Source organism: Emydura macquarii, unplaced genomic scaffold (assembly GCF_026122565.2).
Source record: "Emydura macquarii macquarii isolate MOO-44397 ecotype Brisbane River unplaced genomic scaffold, CSIRO-AGI_Emac_v2 contig_75, whole genome shotgun sequence".
In the NCBI taxonomy this organism is placed as follows: Eukaryota; Metazoa; Chordata; order Testudines; family Chelidae; genus Emydura; species Emydura macquarii.
The window spans coordinates 827,775-848,549 of NW_027130212.1; positions in this window are offsets into that span (position 1 = coordinate 827,775).

Here is a 20,775-nt window from a genome sequence, read left to right on the forward strand (position 1 = left end):
AGTGTAATAAAGATGGCCACAACAGCCTCCTTGTTAACTTTTATTAATTTTTCCATTTAAATTACACTACTTGAGGCTATGAACTTGTATATGCCTGTGTCACTCTGTTTGGAACAGAAGGCCCAAGTTGGAAAATAATGGTACACTGTTTATTTTTCAGGTTAAGAAATTACACCATAGAATGTGACTACGATAAACTTATGGGGAAGATATTCCTAGACTTTATGTTGTGGGCCATTTAATTGATAGGAATTCTTTTGTAATTATGTATTGTTTCAGACATCATTCCACTATATTTGTGGAGCCTCGACATGAGAAGAAGATAATTTTGAATATGTCCCTTGTGTCTGAATTCAAGTTTTTTGACAGCTCTTTAGTCATAGAGAGAAATTATTTTATGGCTATCAGTGAGAGCTAATATCAAAATTATTAAATTAAAAAGTATTGATATCTAATAGTTATTGCCATCTTTGTTTTAGGAAACTTTGGGCTAAACCAAGAAATTATTAACAACTCTTAGAAAAGTGTTGATTTCTCATTCTTTGAATATGATATGAAACTGAATACTGGCTAATACCTCAAACAGTCTCCTTTATCATTGGACTTCACAGATCGCTGCTGGAATTCTGACCTGAAATTTACACACACAGTAGATATAATGACTTAGCAAAAAGTGTCCCACTTGTGCACTATTCTGGTGAAATATATCACAGCAGCTGAATTTATTTCACTAGAACAAGAGGAATTTAAATTAATACTCACAACTAAATCAGGTTTATCCTCAGTATATTATTTTCCGTATATAGTAGTGGTCTAATTTGTTTGGTTGCCTGTGTTCACTACTGAAGAATAAAAAACACAGGTTACTTTGAATGAACTAAGGATATGGTGGTTTTGTGGCAGTCAGGTGAATTCTGTAAATAAAAAACTTGAGGCCAAATTCTGTTCATAGTGGAACAGAAAGTACACAAAAAAGAGTGGAACACAAAGAGACTCAAGTGGGAAGTCAGATATTTACCCCACACTAAAAATCAGTACACAATATCCTGAACCTTTAAAAAATCACTCATGACCATTAAAAAACACATGCAGAGCAAAGTAACAAACCAAATATTAACTGATTTAAATCCTCATACTCCATTCCCCCCACCTCTTGGTATGTCGTCCTTTTTTAATCCATGATTAGGTCTTAGTCCAGCAGTGAAATCCATTTGGACAGAACTTGCCACTGAAAAAGAAAAAATCCAACAGAAGGAACTAGGCTATAAGCTTCTTTGTTACAAGATAAGTCGGATCACATTGAGGGGAGCAGGATCTAGATGGATGGATGGATGGAAGGATTCTGAAATTTAAGTATGCCAACTAAATTGTTGACTTGACTGCTTTCCCTGATTTGCATTAAACACAATCCTAAACAGGTTTTGGCCATTGAACTAATGAGAACTCCGAAAATGAATGGCTCTTGTCATACTCTAGTTTCTATGTTAATGACATCTTATTCAGGGAGGAAAAATAACTCTCAAGTTAAATTCAAACTGCTCTTTTAATTATTGTGTTATTTTTCTATTCCAAGCATGAATTGTCCTACATTATTCCCAGTTATACCAAAGCACCCAGATATATTAACCCTCAAATACTTCTGACAAATAAGGGACTTACATGTCAGTCCTCATGGTTGTTATATGCTTTTAGTTGTAACCAGAAAGAATGTGGAAGAATCCATGATTGGAATACAAATATACTACAAAAACTTGAAAGAGTATTTTGAATTAAACGTGAGTATTGTTTTTCCTCTGTATCAAAGATCTATCTGGCAAAGACCTACTAGGTCTCACGGAATGAATGCATTCTTTAAACTAATGGCAAATATTTAAAGAAAAGACAACAGAATGAAACACACTCTTTACTTCAATATGTTATATATTTCCCGCATCAGAATAATGGTCTTTCATATTTGGAAACCAAGTGACATATAACTCAGAGTCTGTCATAAACAGTTATTTCATACGCTGCTTTAATATGGTACTATGGATATTATTATGGTTTATAGCCTTTCTCTTAAGAACATTCAATTACCTATCCCCTCCTCTGTAGAATGAGGAAACTTTACTCAGACAAATGTGCAAATTCTCATTAATACCTTTATTCAGCAACTAACTTATGTATGTGTTTAATTTTAAGCACGTGAGTAGTCTTATTTAAATCAATGGGACTTAATGAGTTTCAAGTTAGGCACCACGCTCAAGTATTTTGCTGAACTCATACCTGAAGGCTTGTCTACACAGGGAAGTTGGTGCTCAGTAAGATAGGGTGTGAATTTCAAATTCACTAGCTACTCCGCACTAATTCTCTGTCTGGACAGTCTTACTGCACCTTAAGTGTGCTGGTGGGCAGTATGGTTTAACACACTTCCAAAGTGCAGTAAACTACTGCATAAAAGGCACCCTTAGGCCTTGTCTACACTAGGAAGTTTTGACAACAAAAGGCAGCTGACTTTTGTTGACAAAACAGTCCTAATGTACACACAGAAACAGCCCTGTTTTGTCGAGAAAATAAAACCACCTAGATGAGAGGCGTAGAGCCTCTGTCAGCAGAGCTAAGTCAGTGTCAGTGTAGACACTATGTTCCCTTAGAGCAGTGGAGAGACTGCTTTAGCAGAGCAGTACATTGACAAGTAGGGGGAAGGGGGAGCTGGAGCCCAACTCCGGAAGCCACTGGGCTTCTGACTGCAGGTCACAGGCAGCTGCCACCTGGCTGCGAGCCTGGGGTGGGAGGCTGCCGCTGGTTCACAGCTGGGGTGCAGGAGGTTGCCTCCCGGCTGTGAACTCGGAAGTGGGCTGCTGCAGCCCACTCCCACTCAGAGCCGGAGGCTGTGGCCGGCTCCCAGCCTGGGAGTGGGGAAATCCCTGTGCTCCAGCTGGGATGGAGGGTGGGCATCCTGTGGGATCCTGTGGGATCCTGGCAGGGAGCTAGGAGATGGCTCTCTCAGCTCCCCCCACACTTCCCCTTAGGTCAGTGGAAATGCTCCTGGTGAGGATGCACTCCACCGACCAAGGAGAGCAGTGTGGAAATCAGCCATCGGTGGCGAAATTTCTGTAGTGTAGATAAAGTCTTAGTATGAAGGTCAAGTGTCACACTGAGGCTATGTCTACACTGCAGCGCTAATACAAATTAGCTTAATTTGACTTTCAGAAACTGATTTATAAAAATCGCAGCAGACTGTCCACACTACGGCGTTTGTGCTGGTTTCTTGCGTCCACACTGGCCAGCCTTAATTCGAATTACAAAGCAGTGCAATGTGGGTAGCTATCCCACAGTGCAACTAGCCACAGTGGCTGTTTGGAATACTGTATTCATCTCAGGATGCAATGCTGCTTCCCCTAACCTTCCCCCCACCACTCCCAAGAAATAGGAACAGGATTTTTGCCCGTTTTTTTTTACTCCCCCCGATCTCCATTGCTGCAGAGATATGGAGACAGCTGAACTCTGCTCTGTAATTCTGATCGTGACAATCCTGAAATACTTTAGAAATAGAGCAAGAAGGCGAAGCAGGTATTCACATATGCCACCATAGCTGCCCTGCTACAGGCAATCAAGCAGAACAATTCCCGATTGCTGCAGGATGTAACGTTTCATCTGCAGTCCATGGACCACAGGTTCTGGTGCAGGGAAACAAGCACAGACTGATGGGACTGTATAGTTATGCAGCCGTGAGATGATGATCAGTGGCTGCAAAACTTTCATATACAAAAGGCAACTTTCCTCAGACTGTGCTCAGAGCTGTCACCATCCCTGAAGTGCGTGATCACTCACTTGAGACAAGCTATGACTGTGGAGAAGAGAGTCACCATCGCTCTGTGGAAGCTGGCAACCCCTGACTGTTACTGCTTGGTTGGGAATCAATTTGGAGTCAGTAAATCTACAGTGGGAGCTGCCATGATTCAAGTGTGCAGTGCCATCAACAGACTTCTGCTACAAAGGCTAGTGACTTTGGGAAATATGCAGGACATAGTGGAGGGCTTTGCCATGATGGGTTTCCCAAACTTCAGGGGGGCCATTGATAGGACGCACATCCCCATTTTAGCACCCGCACACCTGGCGACCGAGTACATAAACCACAACGGGTACTTTTCCATGGTCCTGCAGGGGCTTGTGGATCACAGGGGTCGTTTCAGAGTCATCAATGTGGGGTGATCCTGGGAAAGTGCATGAGGGTCGTATATTTCGTAACTCGGGGCTGTTCTGAAAGATGCAGATGGGCACTTTCTTCCCTGACCAAAAAATTGACATTGGGGGGGTGTGGAAATGCCCATACTGATCTTGGGGGATTCTGCTTACCCCTTGCTCCTTTGGCTAATGAAGCCATACACCGGCCACTATGATAGTGACCAGGAGTGTTTTAATAAGAGGTTAAGCAGTTGCAGAATGGTTGTAGAATGTGTCTTTGGGCGTTTAAAGGGTAGATGGAGGAGTCTCCTTACTAGGCTGGACATGAGTGAGAAGTACCTCCCTTCTGTGATATCTGCTTGCTGTGTTCTTCATAATGTGTGTGAAGCAAAGGGTGAGAGGTTCCCCCAGGGTTGGGCTGTGGAGGCAGAAAGACTGGCTGCCAATTATGAGCAGCCAGATGCCAGCACTACACGGAGAGCTAACCGCGGAGCGCTTTGCATTAGGGAAGCTTTGAAAACCAGGTTCTGCAATGAGATGCAGGAGTGATTTCTGTTCAAGTATGTTGTTTGCCTTTGATGTTCCTCCCACCACCTCTCTTTGATATCTGTGCGTGCCAAATCCCTCCTGAACAAGGTAATTTTTAATTTAAAAATGTTGAAATACTGCACCACTTTATTTTTTTACATTCAAGTAATGGGAGAAGTGGGGGGGAGGGTTCATGCACTGTCTCCAGGGTAGCTTGCTGGGGTAGAGGAGAGCATGGGCTGCATCCTGGACAATCTCCCATGAGACCTCATGGTGGCAAGGGAGGTGGAGGGCAGCATAGCCCTCAGTTCAGGAGCATTGTGGAGGGGCTGCAGCGGGACTGTGCCCTGCCTCTGCTCATAAAGGTCCACAAGATGCCTGAGCATGTCTGACTGGTACCACAGGACTTTCAGCACCTCCTGTGTGGTGCTGCAATCAGTCTCCTGTGTTTGTCTATGAGTGTCCATGATCCTGTCCATGCTCTGGGTCAAGGTCAGCCTCCACGCTCTTTGCCCTGACTCTGCTGATGTTGAGGCGGTCATGAGCTCAGAAAATATGTCATCTATTTTTTTTTCTTCTTTTTTCTAATCTGAGATAGTCTGTCTGCTGCATTTCTTAAGGGTCGGTCCAGTGCAGAGGTGTCTACAGAATGAAAGAAAAATAAAAGGGGACACATAGTTAGCATAGTGAATACAGTAATCCCAATGTTACAATTTAAATAAGTAGCCAATGATACACTGTCTCTAGCAAATGATTTCAAGTAGAGAAGGAAACAATTTATCTAGCTAATGATCTCAAGTTCACCATGAAAAAAATGTATCTAGCAAATGATTTCCTCTCTCACCTTGTATTTCAAAACCCTACAGACATCAGCTGTGGGTGGGTTGTTGTGGGTGTGGGGGGGGAGAGGAAGCAAGGCTTGGATTTCAAACCCTTACCGATACCAAGCACTCACGGCTTGCTGTGGGTGTTGGGGGTGGCGGGGGAACAAAGGCTTGGATTTCAAAACCTTATGGAGACCAACTGAGAACAGCATGGTGTTGGCGGGAACACGGGCGAGAATGCTTACAACACAGAAATCCATGATGCTGGCTTCCTTGATTGCAGAGAAAATCAAGGGAGGGATAACAGATTACATACATTAAATTTTCCACGTTATAACAAGTGATGTACAAGGACAGAAATGCTAATAAGAAAGAAAACTCACCAGATGTGCCTTCCCAGGATCATTTGTGCTATCGTGTGTGCTGGTGGACTGCTCAGGGGTCAAGAATAACTCCTGTGTTTCTGGGAGAATGGACACCCCACTCTCATGCTCCCTGCTTTCCAAAGTTTCCTCCTCCTCTTCCAGGAATTCATCCTCATTGTTCATGGACTGAGAAGCAGCGGAGGTATTGATGCTGCATGGAGGCATTGTGGTGCGATCGCCCCCAAGAATAGCATGCACCTCATCATAGAACCTGCATGTTTTGGGAGAGGAGCCAGAGCAGCTGTTAGCTTCCCTGGTTTTCTGATAAGTCTGCTCAAGTTCCTTTATCTTCACTCGGCACTGCTGAGCGTCCCTTTTGTGTCCCTCCTCCAGCATGCCCTGGGATATCTTCCCATAAATGTCCAGATTCCTTTTGCTGGCTCTGAGCTGAGCCAGAACTAACTCCTCGCCTCACAGCCCGATGAGGTCTAAGACCTCTGGTCTGCTCCATGCTGGAGCGCATTTGGGCCATGCTGAGAACAATGGGAAATCTCTCTCCACGCTGGCAGCAAGCATAGGAAATGAAGATTCAAATCTTCCCAGGGCTGCTTTGGGGCAGAGTGCTCTAAAATGGGGCATCATGGAATACATTCCGGAGGCCAGTTAATTAGAATTAAGTCCTATTGCATCTACACTGATACTAATTCGAATTAACAAATTTGAATTAGTCGCTATGCCACTTGCAGAGGTGGTTTTATTAATTCGATTTTACAGGCACCTTAACTCGAATTAACAGTGCACCAGTGTAGACATGGGAGTAATTAATTTGAATTAAGGGACTTTAAATCAGCCTAAGCTGCCAGTGTAGACAAGGCCTGAGAGTTAGTGTGAAGTAATTAGTATGAATCACGTAGTACGCACTAGGTGCTCCATTTTTTTCCTTCATATAGAGAACCCATAGAAACAATGAGCACTTATTGGATGAAATCCTGACTCTGCTGAAGTCAATGGGAGTTGTGGCTTTAACTTCACAGGGGCAGGACTTCACCCACTGTGTTCTAACCAACATCCAGAGCATAGGTGTGAGCAGCACATTTCATTAGGGTGTGCACCTAGGGAATTTTCATGATCTTTAACTCAATTCCATCGGCGGACCACATTTGAATTACCCGCCGGCGGAATTCTCGGTGCATCCTAGTCTCCGCCAGGAAATGTCGTGAGGAACGGTATTTCGGCAGCAAATCACGCCGTGTTTCCATCCGCCGCAAAATCTCGCAGCTCCTTCTTTTTCGGCAACAGCTCGCGGTGTCTTGCCATCTGCCGAGAAATTGCATGCCCTCCAATCTTTTGACAGCAGCTTTACCCTCCAGCATCCGAAAAGGTTCATGGGTCGGATACAAAAGGTTGGCGGGCTGATTCTGGCCTGCGGCCTGTATGTTTGAAACCCCTGCATTAGGGTTACGCATGCCTATGATCCAGAGTGATGGCAATAATACATAGTTTAAAGTGGTTGGGCCAGCGTTGTGTACCCTCTTACAAACTGCACCTCCAAAAGTTGAAGAGGATTGCATACACATAGGATAGTTCCATGGGATGCCCTTATCCTTTATTTGCTTAGTAGCACTGTAATAACAAGGCAAGTTCTGTACTTGTTCATTACATAACTTTATTTTATTATACTTGATTTTTAAAAAGTTATTTATAATCTGATTTACATTTTCCACATTAGACACTAACTTTGTATGCCACACTTGCATAAGATGACAGAGCTGAAACAAATTATATATATTTGACTTCTGCTTCTCTTGACAGTAATAAGCAGCATTTCAATTAGATGTAGCCTAGGCATCAGGGGCATATTACTCTAATAGTATTACACTGTCAGAAAAGAAGTATGATTTGCTCAATACTGAAACATTTTTAATATTAGTATGTCTCCCATGTCTTAAAATAAGCACTGAGACCATCTGACAGTTAATATTGAGGACATAATTTGTTAGGGACACTTATCTTGCAAAGTATGTGTACTGTAAAATTTTTTATACAATCAAATGTGTATATATATTCCTTTAAGAGAGTGTGTGAATTGGACTTCCTCTTTTGCATAAAATGCTATTTCTGAGGGGACAAATATTATAATACTCTCAGAATTAATGTAGATGTAAAGGAAAACTGGCATTTCACCAGGTACTGCTATATGACTATAGAAACTATGAACGAAAGGCATTCCAATGTTGGAAATTGCCTTTGTCCCAGATATTCAGAAAGAAAGACAAGATGCAAGGAATTAGATAATTAGATCATAAACTTACTAACTTAGCTCACCTGAAAGCAATGCAGCAATAACTTGCATAGTGCAAGCCATAATTTTCCTGGTAGAGGTCTGCTGTAAACTCCCCACCCCTCCACAGATGGTTCCCAGTCTGCACCTATATTGGACACCTGCCACCCCATTTTAGATACTTCATACATGTTCTGGTCTTGTCAATCCATGTAGGCCTGCCAGCTCCTGCTTTATCCTCCGCTGCAGCATTTCAGGCCAGTTTACAGTCACCCCTTGAGAAAGGTCCTGGGTCTACCTTAAATCTCAGTGCCCTGATGATTAAGTGAACAGCCTTATAAAATCCCAAATCATTTTCACACATACAATAATAAGCTTCCTGGCTGTCAAAAAGTGTAATGGGGGCATCAGCTTGTTCCATAGTATGCCCTCCTACCCTGCCAACTCAGATTCAACCTGTCACTGAGGCCCAAGTGAAAGGGGACTCAGGCTAGAGGAACTGAAAGGGGACTCAGGCTAGGTTGATATATGTTTCCCCACTAGCCTAGTCACCAGATCAAGTGATTTGTTTTTCTTGTTTTGAGATAATTTTGCATTCTTCCTTTTTCTCCAAAAGATAAGTAATCTTTAAGAGATTCAAGTTGATGATTTCGATGCTGCTCATACCATTCCACATCATGCATGCTTATTAATCACATAGCTGAAAGCTTGATCTTCAAGCAGCACATTCATGAGCGATGAACCCGATTAATGCCCCAAATGAAGTCACACTAAAAGCTGCAGTTCTCAGCTCTGAGTAGCTTGTTCAATTGGAGATTTAGTTAGAAATTTGTTATTTTAGAGAAATGCCAACTCTTACTGAATGCTAAACAATTGTATATGACTGCAGAACAGAGATTTGGAGAAAAAATGAGTCAAATTGTGCAAAGAGTATAGAAGTGAAAATGTGTCTTATTAATTTACTATAGGGAGATTATAAGGAAAGAAAAATAATTATAAATACTTTTTTATTTGAATATAAGATATCTGTAAGTGTGTAAATGGGTTGTCTATATGGGGAATTTGCAGGGAAATTAGTGTGACATAGCTAGGTTGTAAATTTAAAGTGCGATAGCTATTCTGCTCTAACTGCCCGTGCGGACTCTAATTCCACACATGTTGACGTAACACTGATATGCTTTAACACAGTGCCATTTGAAACAATACTGTATTAAAGCGCACTTGGGAACCTTTAGTCCACACAAGTAGGGTCTACACAGACCAATTAATGTGCAACATGTTTGTGTGCTTTAGGACTCCCCTCCCCCACCCAGACCACAGCACCATACTGTACTGACAAATGCTTTGTGATATTTAAATAACCTAACTACACAGAAACATTCTTGGTGCAGAATAAAGGTGGTAACACAAGGAGCTATTGTGTAGTAACTATTCAGCAATAGATATTCTGCTCTAGGTATTCTGGACTTTTTCATCGTGTAGACTTTATATGTTTGAACTTTTTACATATGTATTGCTCTAGATAAATATGGTGATTAATTTTAAATTCAACATACATACAGGATTGAAGAAGGATGTTTTGAGTATATCAGGCAGTAAATTAGGGTTGCTCACAAAGCAGATTTTTCAGATGATATGAATCAGCAAAGTTCCATTGTCTTGAACTACTCCAATTAACATCAGCTAAGGCTCTTTCCCTAAACTATTCTCAACTAGAGCAGGCCTAAAAATAGTGACCAGGAGCCTCAGATAATAAAATAAGCAAAAGAACCTGATGTGAGTAGGCTCAAAAAGAGCTCTGACAGATTCCTCATATTGGTAAATTGCAGGAAGAGGGGATGTGTGTGTGTGTGGGGGGGGGGGGGAAGAGAGAGAGAGAGAGAGAATTATAGAAGTAGTAGTTTTTAAAAGTGTTGATGACTTTTAAGAAATTCAGCTCTTAAGAGCTTATAGAAGAAAGCACTGGGGAAAATTAAAATTCCAAACTGCTGCTCGATGAGAAGAGAAGAATGAGGTTAGCTTTGGATTTGACATTGCAGCCAATGACATAGCCAACAGGTGTGTATCAGATAACGTACTTCTCATTCTTATTTCACCAGACAACCATTTCAGTGTCTGAAATTTTCAAAAACACCTAAAAATAAACTTAACCCCATATATATCTCTAAAGATGTCATTGAAATGTATAGCTCTATATCTAGTAAACAACAACTATAAATAGATATTTTAATGTTTTAAATAATGTTTGTACTCAAATATGTGGAAATTGTACCTTATATTGTTACTGTTTTAATTGTACACAGTTGACTATGGGGAAAATATTATTGATTTCCATCAGGCAATCATGGATGTTTAGGTTAACCTTCTTAAACATTAGGATTATACCAATATTCAAATAAATAGCATTTTACTTGTAGATTAGTAGGAAGAACACTAACATAAAAAGAGCATGATTATTTAGCAGAGTTATAGTTGAATTTGAAGGAGATTACATTAACAGCATGATATGGCGTCATCACAAATATATTCTGTAAACGGATTGGCACAGGAAAACATTTTGTTGCAGGTACATTACTAACTTCAGCACTGGCTTAAATTATAGAACCCTAAACTGTGACTTTTGGGGCAGAGCATATGCAAATTAGAAAACATTATTCATGATTATTCCTCTGTTCGGTTTGGAAGAAGTTTTACATCTTTTTGCCATATACATTTAAAGTCAACCTTTGACTTTAGAATCTTGTTATTTGTCTTGTGTGTTTAAAGTCCATTAACTGCACTCACATGGAAACACATGCATACTGCACTGGGTACTTAAAACAACCAAAGTTTTAGGCTGATTTTTTTTTTTCCACTGAGAAAACAATTTGTCTTTTTGACCTGGGAGGTGAAACAGATTTATGTTGTCACCTCTAAAAAAGAAAATCTAATTAATTTTCTGTCTGCAAAGACTGACTAAAGAAACTTTGTACTATGTTTATCACTTCAAGAGTTCATTCTTTCTAAAAAACTGTGAGGATCAAATGGATATCTTTTCATAGTTGTGTTTTTCAGCCCAGCCGTGCAGATCTCAGATGAATTTTTGTTTCATTCTAATGTATCTGCAGTAACTTTTTTATACTAAAAGCTTTACATAAAGGTATGGCTGGACTACTGGGATGAGATATACAGTAATTCTGTTCTTTGGTGTGCAAACAATGAGCTCATTAAATTTGTCGTGTATGTGTGTGTAAAACAGTGTAAGCTGTTGGTTCTTAAACAGAACATCCCTTACTGAGCGAGAACTATCCCTTCCCTTCTGCATTTTGATTTTTGATTTGTTTAAATATCATCAGTTTGTATTTTAAACAGTAGGACACTGGAAACTAGAAGGGAGTATACATTTATGGAAATTCAGGTGCAAGTACATTACCTTCAATAATATCTGAAACCCTAATTATGCTCAAAGTAATAAATTGTGCAGGGGCACTCCAACCAAGCAAGAGTTCCTCCAGGCAAAGTGCCTCAGGCAGCTGCAGTGCTTCTTGGAGAGCAGAGGGTGTATCTTATGATTCCCCCACCCCAGTCTTTTCCCGGCTCACCTGGGACCAGTTCTGCTGACCATTCTGGATTGTGGTGAGTCAGGGCCTTGCTTCCTTCCTACCCCTTCAGACACACTTTGTGGACTAGGAACCTGCTACAGAGACTCTCATAGTATCAACATGGAGGAGGTCTATACAGCCTTCTTCTTCTCTCTTTACATGGAGTTGTAGGTCACCTACAAAAAATAAAGGAAAACTAAGAGTGCTTCACAAACAGAAATGAAAACAACTATAAGTGAAAGGTTGGATATTAGAAATGTTTCTAGGTTGGATATTAGGAAAAACTTTTTCACTAGGAGGGGGGTGATGCACTGGAATAGGTTACCTAAGGAGGTGGTGGAATCTCCATTCTTAGAGGCTTTTAAGGTGAGGCTTGACAAAATCCTGGCTGGGATGATTTTAGTTGGGGTTGGTCCTGCTTTGAGAAGGAGGTTGGACTAGATGACCTCCTGAGGTCCCTTCCAACCCTAATCTTCTCTGATTCTCTGATTCTATGACTGTTGAGCCACTGGAAGCACTGAGGAATATGAAAGGGCTGTGATTGTGTCTGGCCTCTGCCAAGAATATACTCCCACTCCCACATCCCATGCACACCACCTCTATATATCACATTTGTCAAAATGTTGTGCACCGTTACAAGTGATTGTACATAACATGAATGGGAATGAACTACATCAGTCCACTGCAAATGAATAATGCATCATTAGTACAAATGTGTGCAATAAGTGCAAAGCAGATGTAAGTAATTCACAAAATGTTACCTTGTAAGTCCATCAGTAGTCTAACACCTATCCTAAGTAGCTATCATTTTTTGGTAAAGGATTCAATAATTTGCAATAGTTGTATGGCTATATTATTTCTTACTGTTAAGAGCAATAAGTCCAGCTAGATAAGAACGACAATCAATCCAGACTAAGTGGTAACACCATATGTAATCAGACAATAATAACAAAAGACTAACCAAAACAATATGCTAACATAAATGAGCAAGGGAAGGAAGTTTTGAAGAAACCACTTAAAACGAATGTGTAACCCTATTTAACAATAGGATTTCCCTCCACACTCCTCCCAACCACTTCCCCCCAAATAATCTTCTAAATCTGTATTCTTTATCATAAAATAGTTTTTTTTCTTTATTATACAGTCTGCAGACATCAGTTCTCCCTTTCAGGGATGGGAGGGCTGAAGCACAGGATATGGTGGTTCAGTCTCTGGCTCTGCTACGGACTTGCTGTGTAACCTGGGCAAGTCATCTAGTCACAGTGGAGTCCTAACTTGTGTTTTGGTCCCCTACACATTATTGGTATACAATCTGCATATGTTTAAAATACTCTCTGAACAACAAAAAATAGACATATATTTTAAGTAGTTTAAACCAGAACCATTCTCTAAAACAATGTAATTGGGTTATAGTCTATACAACCACAGGAATACCAAAAAAGGTTAGGAACAATTGTATGGATCCAAGATGTACAAAAGTCAACAGGAATCTTTCAGTGGCATTTTGGATCTGGCCTCAGAAAAATAAAATGAAGAACACATGTGGACTTTTAAGTGTATAATCCAGTGTGACTCGCAGCAAACTTTGAGAGAGAAAGGAAAATAAAATATTTAGAGGAACCATATTCAGTTAAATGTTAACTGAACTTGTATTCAGAAAAAAAAAAAGAGATCCTTCAATAAGTTTAGTTCTTTGCTTTAACTATATTGATTTTTTTCCTTTGTATCCATCCACATGACAGTTGTACATTTTAGCTCTATTTTGGTATCATTTGGTGGCAATTGACCCTATGGTTAGCCCTTTAAAATATGAGGTTATTAATTTCTTCTGGCCCAAATTGCCTTCTCAGACTTTTATTTTCCCTTTAAAAATTATTGTTTCAGCTACTAGATGGAAAATAGTCTGGTTGAGCTTCAGAATACTTCAGGATACTTGTATCACCATTTATTATTGTACTTACAAAATAACCCAGCTTCACTTTTTGTTTTTTTGATCCAATTCCACACTGGAATTGCTGCTAAATACCCTATACATTTGATTCTCATTTACACTGAGGAAGCTTTACACCACCACTGAAGTGTAAACAGGCCTTTAAATGGGAATTATTGTAATTTATTATAACTTTAGGGTCATTTACATTTCCAGAGTGGTGCAAAACTTCCTCAGAGTAAATAAAAATCAGATTCAGGCTTGTCTATTCTTATAGCACTGGAGGAGTGCAACTGCACCATTGTAGTGCTCAGTGAAGATGCTACCTATGCCAACAGGAGGGTTTCTCCCATTGGTGTAGGTACTCTACCTTCCCAAAAGAAGCCCACCCATCAACACAGCACTTTCTACATGGTGAGTTTGGTCGGTATACATTTTCACACCCCTGAGCAATGTATTTATACCGATACAAAATCATAGTGTAAACCAGACCTCACTTGGAAATGAACTGCTTCCATTTCACTCTTCAGTACACACACAGACTTAAATGTGTTCACACACACAATGGTTGCTATGATCTGGCACTTTGCTGACAGATGTCAGGATTGGATATGGTGGCTGAGCTAACCTTTTATTATGAAGTTGGGCAAGTTCCCCAGAGTGAAGGTAGCAAAATAATATGACCTATTTTTCTATGTACACATCAGTAATTTTGCCTTGGAAAAATGTTGTGAAGGCAAAAGAGAATGTTTCTGCAAATTTTCAAAACGATTTTGTTACATTTATATTTTTAAATTACTAATAAACAAATAAAAAAGAATCTGTGTCAGAATTAATGTTGCTGTGATTAAATATACATTTTTTTATATTTGGTAAAAGTAATGGAGCCGATTCTCAGCTGTGCTAAATGTATATCAGCTGAGGATCTGGTCCATTATATTTATTCATTTATGTGGACAATGTAAGATTTATTTTGTATCCTTAGCAAATCATTTGCTTCCTTTCAAGTGCCTTAAAAGTTGTGATTGATACGTACATTGTAATCACTTAGGAACCTTTGTTTGTTTTTGTTTATTAACTAAGATTTTACTTTTGAAACTCCATATAGATAATCCTTTAAAAGACTGTTGAAACCTGCTGGCAAAGAAGTGCATTGAAGCTTGTGTTGTCGTCCATGTCGTATCTACAGCTAGATAGAGGATTTCTTTCTCTTGTGAGTAAGTCTGGCATATTTTATAAAAACCAAATTCCTTTATAACATTGTTGCCAATGTGATATCAAAATTCTGGAAAGGCTTTGTTTAAAATTAGTTCAGCTTCAAAAATACAGTGCAGATAGAGTTTCTACTGAATTCAGAGAGACAGTACCAGTTCCAGTAGCATTATCTCATTTTAAGGACAAAGAATCTCTCACACCTACAGAGTCTTCAAAATGGAAGATGCTTTCTAAATGAGAACACGGTATGTATTTTCTCATTTTTTTTCTTTTCTTTCCATGGGGCTTCAACAAGCGGTTGATATGGAAGATTGCACCACTTGTGCAAAGGGGTGGATGTTATAAACGAGAGATGCCAAGTAAATTCAGGAATTATTACTATTTATTTGTATTGTAGAAGCATCTAGGAGCCCAAGTCACAGAGTAAGACCCTTTTGTGTTAGACGCTGCAAAGTGTCGACCAAATAAATCTCCAGCATAAAAAGATATAGAGGTCTCTATTTTAGAAAAAAAGAAAAAAAATCAATATAAATCAACTTCTACCATACAGCGATATCTGAGATACAGTACCACAGGTGCTTAGAGCAGAAAATACTTTTGATATCTCAGATATACTGATGTCAAATAACTGTTGGTGAAGACTGAATTTTTCATGGTGATAGCTGTATATATTTTGACCAAGTTAGACTTGCTCTACATTTGTATTCCTCACGGATAATAACCCTGAGACCTATTGATGACAGCATATGTTTGCCCTCCCACACCACCTCTGTTCTGCTCTAAATGCAGAATCTTTGATTCCCAGCTAAATTTCCATCATTCATGGACTTCAAACTACCTTAACACATTTAATAAAGACACTAGCATTTTATCAATCATATAGCAAATGAAGCTGTTCTGAGTCTATATGTCAGCAAATAGGTGCTTATCTATATTGCAGGAAATATTTCAAGATCATTCCAGGTCCCATTTTGAGGTAATTTTTTTCTTCCTTTTCAGGGTTCTGTAGCCAAACAGTAAATTAGTACTAAAGTAGGATTTTTTCATATATATATTTAAAATATCTCTATTCTTTAGGCAAGCATCCCAATTTCTCAAAGGTATAGAAAATGTGACTTCTTCTAATGGAAAACATTTCTTATTTTCTTAATCATACAGTTCATTCATACAAGTGAGTTTTCAGCAAGCTTTTCCTTCAACTCCAAAATAATTCATATTTATAATGCCAAAATAGTATTAATTTTTAAAATTAATTTTAGAGTAGTGAGGCAATTTTACAGTACAGCCATAGTTTGGTAGAAGTGGACACTTCCTGAGTTATCTTCATTAAAATATGATATGGGATACTTAAGTGTGATTATTATTAGAAAAGTGGCTGTATACGTGGCACTTTCTTAGTCAATAAATCAGTTCACTTTGTGTATTCTGGGCAGTATCCACTTACATTACTGATTACTTGTCAGCATGATGGCAGATGAAATTCAGTGTGGTGAAGTACAAGGTGATCTACGTTGGAACAGAGAATTTCAATGACTCATATACAATGATAAATTATGAATTACTGTAACCACTCAGTGAGAAGAAGCCTACATGACATTATAGATGGTTCAATAAAAATAAAATAAATAAAAAACCCTGTTCAATGGACTTTCATGGTTAAAATGAAATAATACGCCAGGTTCTATCTAGAAAAAAACAGAATCATACTAATATATTATGTCTCAATCTAAAACCCTAAACCAAAAGTGTTTTCTGGTGACTCCAAACGTTCCCTCTAGAAAGTTTTTAGTGTTTACAGATCTGATCTATCAAGATTGCTATTGAAAACAGATAGCCTTTCTTTCTTGTCATTGTTGTTCTAAAATGGTGAAACACAGCAAGCAACTGAGCAAAGTTGTCTCCATCCATTTCTACAGTAAACATGTAAAAGATGGACACTGACATTCAAAGACCCATCTTTGAAAATACTGACATCTCTCTACTCCCACCCCTTCGTGGTTGTAAACATTTTGAGTGAAGTAGCTTGTCTCTGGAAGCTGCTTGGGAATGCGAGATAAGACTTAAATTAAACCTATAAAATAATGGATCAATTGTCTACATTGTTTGGACCCTGCAATGATATTCATGTGGCTCATGTGCAAAGCCTTTTAAGGACTACTTAACCTTTGCAATGGAGAGCATATTGTTTTGGGAACTGGTATGATTGGTGTATATTATTATATGAATCATCCAAGAGTTTGTGACTTCAAATTTTATTAAATCTCTGAGTCATGCATTTGAAATTTTAGTGCCTAATTCTGATCTCACTTATATCTGAGTAAATCAGTCTGTTTTTACACCAGTGTGCATGAGATCAGAATTTGCCCCTTTTCTTGTCTTCTGGAAAATGTTTGACCTCTTAGCACTGAAAGACATAATCTTTTTACTGATTTTCACAAACTTGTTTGCATTCTGGAAATTTCTGATGGTTCTGGTCTGACCCACAGGCTTGAGGAAGGCAAGTGATTGCTGCTCACAGCTGCTGAGAATTCTCATTCTACCGCTGGGACAATTTGCAAGGATATTGTAAGAGTTCTACTGAAAGGCAGACATATAGCAAATCCAACATACACCTCTGCAAGGGACAGTAAAAAGTTTCAGGCAGAGAAGTGTGAATTCTTTGATTGGTAGACTATCTCAGATGTTTTTGCTACATTCTGTAATAATCTGCAAATTTTTAGATTACAGTGCATTTAAAAACTTGTTTCTACCCTATTCTTTAGTTTAAATGCAATACAACTCTCACATTATAAGCCTATGTGCTGCTTCCATTACTGCTCTTTTATCTTTTATTACAGGAAACTTCAGTGAACTGTGGCACCAAATTGTACTCTGATATGCATCACTGTGATTTGGGAGTAACTCTGAGCATAAATTGGCCCATGGACTTCAAAGCCTAATTTGGATTTATCAAATTAACAGAAGGTTAGATTTTAACAATACAGTCTGGTCTCCAATTGCCATTGTAATATCAATATGAAATGCATGGTAATATATTGTAATTGATATACAGCATAACATTAAGAATAATATTATTGGAATCTGACATTTAAGTTTTGCTTCTCCTGATTTTTGTGTGTCTCTGTGTGATTGTGTAAGTGCACAATCTTAGGTACTGATCCCATAACTGATTCAGTGCAGATGAAGCAATATGCTCCCTCTCTCATTTGCAGAATCAGAACCATAGTATTGCACTGACTCAGTACCTTGCATTTAATATTGCTATACCTGCGCTTTCTGACTGTAAATAAAGCCGTCATAAAGATATCCTTCTTTGCCTTTTCCTTTAGTACTCTATTTTGACAGGGAAGTGTACTTTACAGAGATGATATTTAAAGTTAAATGGGACATGATGTACATTTGCCTCTTTTACTTGCTCTGGTTGTATTAATATTTATGTTTAATTTTTAAAATAGATACATAATGTAAAGAGTTTTATGGGTTTTTTTTTTTAATTCTTAAATCCTTTCAAAACTTTTTAAAAATTACTATCTAACTAGTATCTTTATAGACATGAAAGCGGTCTAGTAAAAAAGGGAAGTGTTATGAGAAAGTGGACCAAAATATATTGGAAAAATCAGAAGATTACAATCTTGCATGATACATACTGAAAGAGAAGTGTCAAAGATGAACCCTTGTAAAGTCAAGTTGTAAGGTGCATGGTGAAATGAAGCAAGGAACTGCAAGAAGAGAAAGGAAAGTCTAAAGCAACTAAATGCTGTCCGACCTGGAGAATTTGACTCTATCCCTGCCTCTGCCACAGAGTTCTTTTGTGGATGTGATGCTCCCTAGATATAACCAGGGTTATGGGGAATCTTGCTGCCGTCTGCTCTTAGTGTGAGGGAGCTTTATCTGTGCCTGCAAGAGGTTTAGTACCCTGACATCCCCAGTCAGAGGCAGCAGAAGTACTCCCCTCTCAGCCTCAACAGTTTCTGCTGTGCCTAATGAAGGTTAGTGATAGGCACACTACAACCCACATCCTCCGAGCATCCCTCTGGAGTGTACAGCCCCTGTTCCATGGGACGTTTACAGAATTCACAGATCCGCTACTCCCAAAGGAGTAGTACATGCCTGCTCATCAGTTTCACCTCAGGACAGAGCTCCACTTAACACACAACACTTAGATAAGTTTGTAGTGAAAATAGGAATATATGTATTTAACAAAGAATAGAGAATGAAAAAGACGCAAGTAGGATTAATAGAAATAGTTACATATAAAGTAAAAGCATAACGTGCTTTATAGAGCATACACGTAACTAACAATTTGCCCTCTTGTCTAATAAGGTGCTGATTACATGAAGTCTCTCACACAGCATTTTTCAATCATAATGGCTGAGGACCCTCTTTTCATGAGACCAAGCCCATTGGCAGTTTATCTCCTCAGATGAAGAATTCCAGGGTGTTTTTCTGCACCCCTAGATATAGTAGACCGGTCCTTTGTTCTTTACCTCTAAACAATGTTCCCTCCTCCACTGTTCACTTCTCCCTGTTAATTTTTCTCTTGAAGTCCCCACAATCTCTTCATTAGCATTTGACTCAGTATGCAAACCAGCTTTGACACACAATACACAATGGTCAGTGAGGGAGATAAGTGTCTCCCACCTCCTGTCTGGTGGAATGGGTCATAAGACCTCTGGGTGACCTGCCTTTAACTACAAGTCCTTAAGACCTAATTTCCAATATATATACATCTTCTTATATATTATTTGCACACACATTTCACAAAGATTATGATGACCAGTGTTACACAGGCTTTCAGTAGAAACATTGCATGACATTTTTTGGTGAACTAAAATATAAATACCAGATCCAAAGCATCCCTGTAATACTTATGCACCCAGTGCCCTCTGCTAGTTGGCATCCAGATGTCTTTGGGTCACAGTGGATAAGTCACATAATCTGAAATATTGACAGGGGACCACTGTGTGTTCCTCATTTTCTAGCTACCTAACATGAGACACCTCGGCCAGATTTGCAGAAGTGCTGAGTACTATATTTGCAATTGAAGTCAATGGGAGCTCTGCTCTGAACATATAAAGTGCTACAAAATGTGAAGTTCTCTGAAAAATCATGCCCTACATAAATCAGGCATCTCAAATTGGACACCCAAAACTAGTGGACACTTTTCACCTTAATTTCTCTGCAAAGAGGGGTTGTGAAAATACATTGTTTGTGAAGCACTAGATTACTATAGCGATGAATGCCATAGAAAAGCCCATGAAGAAATTAATAATTCTGTCTTCAGAGCAGGGTTTGAATAATGAGCATTAAATAAGACAGAGCCACACATCAAACAACAAAGATAAAATAAAATATTGAATACTTGCTCATTAAGTGAGCACTGAATGAGACAGGGGTCTTGTGGAAAAAATACTGTGATCATATAATTAAAGACTGTCCTAATGCATACACAAGAGAGGACTGAATTAAGGTGGCATAGGCAATCTTAATTCTGGCATTTCTAAATTTTCAGTGCTTGACTTTGCAACATTAACATTCTTTTAACATGTCTGTCTGTCTACCTTTTAAGGGGTAGTTTGGTAAGAGGTAGTAGGGACTGGGACAGCCAGGCAACTTCTGTTACAAGTCATAATGCTTTAAGGTCCCAGTAGTTCTGGAACAGAGGAAGGTCTACAGCATGTCAGAGATAGATGCTAGGAGAGAGGAAGTGGTCCTAGAATAATAGTTAATGTCTGGGGAAAACCTGTGTTGCTATTTCTTTAAGGTCCTGGGATCAGGGGCCTTGTAGTGCAGGATGGAACAAGGTTCCCCTGTCTCTCAATTTGGACAAGGTCTGGGAAGAAGGGCAGTAAGTAAGCTGCCTCTTCCCACATAACATGGAGAG